At 39.2% G+C, this 6,627-nt stretch overlaps 1 long non-coding RNA gene across 1 annotated transcript; it reads right to left on the bottom strand.

Moving 5' to 3' along the window:
• Positions 1 to 4,190: 4,190 nt before the first annotated feature.
• Positions 4,191 to 5,399, bottom strand: LOC128916863 (uncharacterized). The gene is made up of 2 exons (XR_008469071.1): positions 4,752 to 5,399; positions 4,191 to 4,616 (listed from the first exon to the last, which is right to left on the bottom strand). It is a non-coding gene; the product is annotated as an uncharacterized LOC128916863 (long non-coding RNA).
• Between the last annotated feature and the right edge of the window lie 1,228 nt (positions 5,400 to 6,627).

Here is a 6,627-nt window from a genome sequence, read left to right as displayed (position 1 = left end):
GACTTGTGCAGTCATTGATTTTCCGTCTTTCCAGTAGCCAGCTGGCTTTGTCAGAGGTCTCCACGGTCAAGCATAGCATTTCTGTCACAAAATATTTTCATTTGTGAAACAAAAACACCTTTCCATTTATTTAAAGGCCAGATGCGGAGTGTCTCATAACAATTCTGTGGAAGCAGATAAGCAGGTCCAAGTCAGCACAGACTGATTCCGAAGTTTGGGAAACGGACTATACCAGCAAAAATTGGCAGCACATTCGCCACCTCCTCTAGCTACGGGTAAAACGCAGGAAGTGGGCTGACCCCATGCTCAAATATTTGCTCAAATATGTGGTTTCTCTTGCTGATCTGATGACAGAGATTTTAACAGACAGTGTGCCTTGTTTTTACTGGGTCATCATGAAAGACTTTCCTGACAAAGTCGATACAATAAGTAAAATAGAGCCTTCCCATTTAGGTATTTATTTGAATGGAAACTACAGAGACAAAGCATCGTAACAGCTTTTTATAAGCTGAAATAGCATACGTATGTTTCTCTTTCTTTTTGTGTGACTACTTAAGTTTTACTGAACTAACGTGTACTAAATGAAAATCATTTTAATATTATTGAATTACTCTTCTTAAAAGAATAGAAGTGGCTGGACTGTCACAAGACAAGAAGCTTTATAAACAGAGGTCACTAAAAGAAGTATAGAAAACTAGCCAAGTGTAATTAAAGACTTTTTGTGCATAATTTTGTGCATGCTGAATCCTGCCCATTTGTGCTCGGTCAAAATAAATCAAAGACAAAAGTCCCATGTGATAATGAACAAGACATGACTACATCTGATTTATTTAAGTTAATACGTGGGTTACATGCATACACACTATGCAAATTATTATTAAAAGTGCAGTTCTCTCTCATCAGATCAAGCCCCTTAAAAAAAAACAACCAACAACCAAGCAAATTGGTGAAGCAGAGGGGACCTGTGAGATTTATCTGTTGTGACCTTTCATTATGAAGCTTTGTCCCAGCATAGCAGTCTTGTTACAGAAACGTCTGTGCTACTTTGCTGTGTTGTTGGTTTTAGGGCAGGTTGGTTTTGAGGGTTGGTTGTTTTCAGATGCACGTCTCTGCCGGATTAGAACAAAGCTCTAAGACTAAAGGTGATAAAACATTTTAAAATAAATCATATGAGGCTCATCTGCCTCATTTTAATATGACAAGTCTTGGATGGAACCAGGATGCAAGTTACAGGTTTACACAAGTCTAATGTTCCAAAAAACTATTTAGACTTTGGGTATTGTTTTTTTTTAAATCTAGGCTGATATTTTATTTCCCAACAAAATTAGTGATTAAAGTTCTTACTTACATTTAATTTTTGTTAGAGATGTTTACCATGCCATCCCATCAATGTAAGGTATGGACTCAGTTATTCAGATCATCGTGTATATCCATATTTGAAAGTGACTTTGCTCATTACTCTTTGCTTAGGAGTGAAATAATTCATTTTTTGTCAGAGTGTCAAGATCAAACATTCCACATGTCCATTTGTCTCTTCCTGTGTCAAAAAGACTAAGAACAGTTGCATGTCAGGTGATGGTGCTTTAAACTTATCAATTAACCCTTCTTAGCCTAAAATGTTTACAATTTTTCTAGTAACTCATATTCTTTTTATGCCGGTGCTGTCATCATCACTATGGATAGCTACATTATTGGCAGCAATTGTTGAATTAGCATTTTTTTAGTGTGAAAATTCTCTCCCTCCCCCTTGTTATTAATTTCAGTCTGTTTCATTTCTCCGTTTTAATAAAAAACGTTCTTCTTTAAAGAAAAACTATTAGCAGTGAGCAAGCACCTTTCTTACAGGAATGCAGGATGCACACATTAAGGGTGACCTTAAAGAGAGGGGGAAAACAGTACCCCCCCAAGATTTTCCTGAAGGGAAGCCCACGCTTGAGCCTTCTGCAGGATGTGAAGAAACCACAGGGGAAGATACCAACTTGAAAACAGTTTATGGGAATAAGCAGTTCTTCTTAAAACTCAACTGTGCTGTTCTTTTCCAGATCCCCCCCTACCTTCTCATCTGAATTGTTTCCTCCTCAAGTGTAAGGTTCCATGTTTATACATTTCTTTTTGTACTGGACACTGTATTACCAGATACAGCAGGATTTAGCAGATTTATTTATGGTTTTATTGTCTCGAGGACCACTAATACATCACTTAGATTTAGTATAATAAAATTACACAATTTTAGGAAACAATTCACTGCTCAGTGTCTTGAACTAGGGAGAAGTTTTGTCGTTCTGTTACTGGGCTTTTTTGCCCCTTCCTTTGATGCACGTGGTACTTGCCATGATGTGTCGCTGAAGGGGTAGCAGTTTCCTCCCACATGTAAGTTTTTTTCCGATTATCCTTGGAAATAGATGTAATCTTAATTTAATTAATTCTTAATTTAATCAATGCATTTTAATTTATAGATCCCTGTATTTCTATTGAAATAGTATTTCTACTGAATACTCTTGGAATATTTCCTGTTTCAAAGAAAGAGTTTCTTGCCCTATCCAGGCTTCTCACTTCTTCCTACTTCTGCTCTGTTGGCTAAATGAAGTCTTTGTTGCCCCTTTTTCCCCAATCTCAGTTTCACATTCGGTGTTTTATCTGTCTCACTGAGATTCTCTTCCTGGGCGACATCTTTAAAATCTCTCCCTGTCATCGCCACTGTAACTGTGATTCATATTTTACTCATTAGTTGACTATTGCAACATCTTTTCTGGCCTCCATTCTTCCCCCTCTACAGCTAAAGCTATCTTTTACTGTCCCTCTCAAGCCTCTTTATTATTTACATCGGCTCCATACCCCTCTCTGACAGCTGCTTCCAATTCCCAGCCCTTCTTTTCTGTAATACCCTGTGCTCTCCCTACTGTCCTTTAACAATCATGCAGAAAATCTGCCCTTTCCCTGAAGAGTTTATATATTAGCAAAACATACTGGAACAAAAAAGCAAGAAAGAATGTATGGTGGAATATGTTTATTAATGCAATTATTAGCACCTTCTGCTTGGTTTTCTTCAAAATGTGTCCACCTATATACTTCTGCAGCACGTATGTTCTCCCTTGCGTGCCTAGATTAGTTTACGCTGTAACTGGTAAATTCTCCCAGCGTACTTCAATCAATACTTATTTATTCTTGTCTGGCTTCAGATGGAGCCTTAGTCTAAGCTTCAGTAGTTTCTGCACCTTTGCTCATGTTTGATGCAGATTTCAAGAAGGAATTACAATGTAAATGTCAGCTTGCCGTGATCCAATCTCTTTATAAATAATTCAGTCCAAGTTGGAACTTATTTTTGCCTCCATACTAAGTATCTACACTTCAGACCAAGTTCTTCATGCACCAAAGGTGTGAGCACGTTTATTTAGCAAGCAGATGCGGTGATTTTAAAAGTTGTGTTATTCAAGGAGAGTCAGTGTGAATCACGTGCATGTATATTTGTTTTGGTGCAAAGTCTGGTGGCTTTTGAAGGTGCGTTTAAAGCTAAACTGTTTTGTCTTGTGGATTTTTTTTTTTTTCCCTGAGGCATTTAAAGGGAAAGTACAGGTTGTGTGCTGCTTTCAGAGTGGTAGCACACGGTGAGCAGGTAGGATACCCACCTGGTAGCTCTGGTACTTTGTATCCACTCCAGTGCATTTTCTAGAGCTCATCTAATGACACTTCTGCAGTCCTCCCAGAGCCTTAATGCGAGCAGTTTCTTTTCCTGTTCGCTTGTACTACTGCAAATGCAGTTTTAGAAAGCCCCTAAGATTCTTTTTCCTCCCCTGGAGAAAGGGTATTTGTCTCATACTATCAAGTAACAATTCTGAGTTTGGGTTCTAGGGCGTGTAAATCTGCGACTTACTCAAAGCAATTAGCTGAGTAACTATTCAGCTTAAATTGTTTTCCTACCCCGCTTCCAGGCCATGACTAACACTCACTGTGCTACACCCAGTCTTTTCCAGCATTCACAATCGATATACTGAGCACATGCTAGAATTGCCTTGTATGAAGAACAATCATGTATTTCATTTCTGGGCTCTTTGCCCAACCATTGCATATCTACAAGTCAGATTTTCAAACAAAAGCAACACACGTACAGTTGGGCTGGTCCTTTGCAGGTATCAGTTTTTCCTTCATGCTTTGACTGTCCGTGTTCTCGTTCAAGTATTTCTCACTATTTGTTACACTGGTCAGCTTTGCTGCATGAATAGGAACTGCTCGTAACTACGTCCTAGATAGATTTTTTTTTAAAAGCAAGACTGTACTTTTAAAATTGTTTAAAATGTTTGATAAAATAATTTGCAAACAAGACATGAAATAACACAGAAAGTAAACAGAAGAAGAATGTGAAATGAGATTTGAAAACGTGCAGATTTACTATGCTATAAGACATATTAACCACCTTGTTACTTGCTATAAATTGAGGGAAGGCTCATCTCAGGTTGGTGGCTGAAAAGCAACAGTTTTCTGATCCTGTGGCCTCAGAAACATCCCAACATCCGGTTCCACCTTTTTTGTCCTCACACAATACTGCACCACTCCTCAGTTTTCCCAACTCCATCTCTTTGCAGGGCTGTGCTGTGAACCAGATCAGGGGACCTGTTCCACTGCAAAATAATAAAAAAGAGCAGCAGGAAATAAAAATGATTTCCTGATCTAATTCACAGCACACCCTCCACGTCCTGGAGAGGTGGCGTGCTGTGATGAAGGCGCACAGGCTGAATTGCTTCCATCTGCATTACCTCTGAAATCAGGCCGGCATCAAACCACAGTCAAGCCTGACCGAAGAAACAGAGAAGATGACTGTAGCAGGTGATCTGAGGGATAAGGAAAGAGAGCAAAGGGCTTATTTTAGTTAGAAGGCGGCTATAAGGAATCCTGGAAAAGGAGGTGATTTTCAACTGGATCATGAGGAGCAAAGCCAGAAGATGTCTGTAGGACTGGAGCACGGGCAAGTCCCGGTTGTTTGGACACGAGGAATGTAAGCAGCAGCAGGAGCCGCAACATTGAAAGCCTTCTGAGCTTGGAGAACTGGGGAAGGACGTCATTTCAGTAACACGAAAGCATCAACTACTAACACTGTATTTATCCAAACCGTCAAGAACAATTTTAAATAAGAAGAGGTTTCGGAGCTGTGTTTAGCTGGAAGATCTGTGTGGGAGAGGGGTGGATACCTTTGGACCTTGTTAATAATTAAGTGGAGGGGTGTGTTAAAGCCTATGGAATGGATAGCATGGTAGTAAAAATACCATGACTCACCGAAGTTGGAGGTTAGCAAACAGACAGAAGTAAACAAAATTGCACATGACAGACCTGTGTGCAGCTAGACCTGTCTGTCTTTAGTGAAACCGTGCCTGAAATGCTCCATTCACTTCTGGAAACCTCATGGAAATAATTCGATACTGAACCTGCAAGAAATAAAAATTGTTGCATTCAAAGCTGGATGCAAATCCAGCATGTTTTCCAAAGCTTTCCTATAATATTTGCAATATTCAGTGTATTTTCCGAACAGGTTTGTTTTGTTTTTTTTCTCGTAATAATCCCTGAGCTAATGTCTTGCCAGTTAAAAAAAAATACACAAAGAAACCTTTTTTCTCAGATCATTTCACTCACTCCAAATGCAGCAAAAGCCAGAATAAAAATCTGGACATATGGTTTAAAAAAAGCAACAGCAAGGACTTCTATAAGCAGCAGGCCTTTGAAGTCTGCTTTTCTGCATACCAGTGTCAGCAGATGTTTAGTTTTTAACTGAGTTATTTTAAAGGACTTCCCCCATTTTTTAAAATTGTCATTAGCTTTTGCATATATTAATATAGTTCTCTTCCTTTCTCCCTTTTTGCCTCCTGTTTATGGCTTGAGGTACAATTGTCTCTAGAAACTGGCAGACAAAGTTCATAATGCTTGAATGTAAAGCAGCAACTACTCAAAAGCGAACCCAGGTTTGGGTGTTTCCCAAAGCCACTGGGAAACACCGATGACAGGACAGGCAAACGGACCCGGTGGATCACCGATGCCATTCCAGCAGAAGTTAAGTACAAGAAGCATCATACAAGAATGTTTCATTAGAGTCATATCACAGAGTTTTGCATCCATTTTGAGTCATGCTACCCGATTCCAGTTTCTTTGATTACCTAATTCATCTGTGTGTAACTCTGCAAATATTTGCTAAAGAACACAAAATATTTGCTGTTTATCCTGGGGTTCAGCATTAGAAATGTTTGTTTAATGTCCAGACTGGGATTTTCAAATATATCCGATAGCTTAGTATACCTCCAATTTATTTCTATTTCATCCGGAAAGAAAAAAAATCTTGTCTGTATACCTACTCTATATGTCTCGTCTTGAAATGTTTACATTCTGGGAGTTTACCTGTTGAAGCTATGTAGAAGATAAAGTGCCCTGTCACTCTCCCACGTGTCGGTAGGTTTTGTCATCACACACGCACACAGACACACAACACAAAAAGCCTTTAATGCAACACACATAGAGCGAGCTACCTGCGCCGCTGAAAAAAATGGGGTGAAGGCAAGGCACTGTTATGTTATTATAGGGTAAATGAGGCTAGATTAACCAAGGGTGTGAGTGTGCTGACATCACCTAATTACTTGGTGGTAGAAT

This window comes from Rissa tridactyla, chromosome 1 (genome assembly GCF_028500815.1).
Source record: "Rissa tridactyla isolate bRisTri1 chromosome 1, bRisTri1.patW.cur.20221130, whole genome shotgun sequence".
NCBI lineage: Eukaryota > Metazoa > Chordata > Aves > Charadriiformes > Laridae > Rissa > Rissa tridactyla.
Note: the sequence above shows the minus strand (reverse complement) of the source record. Positions and strands in the feature narration are given on the sequence as shown.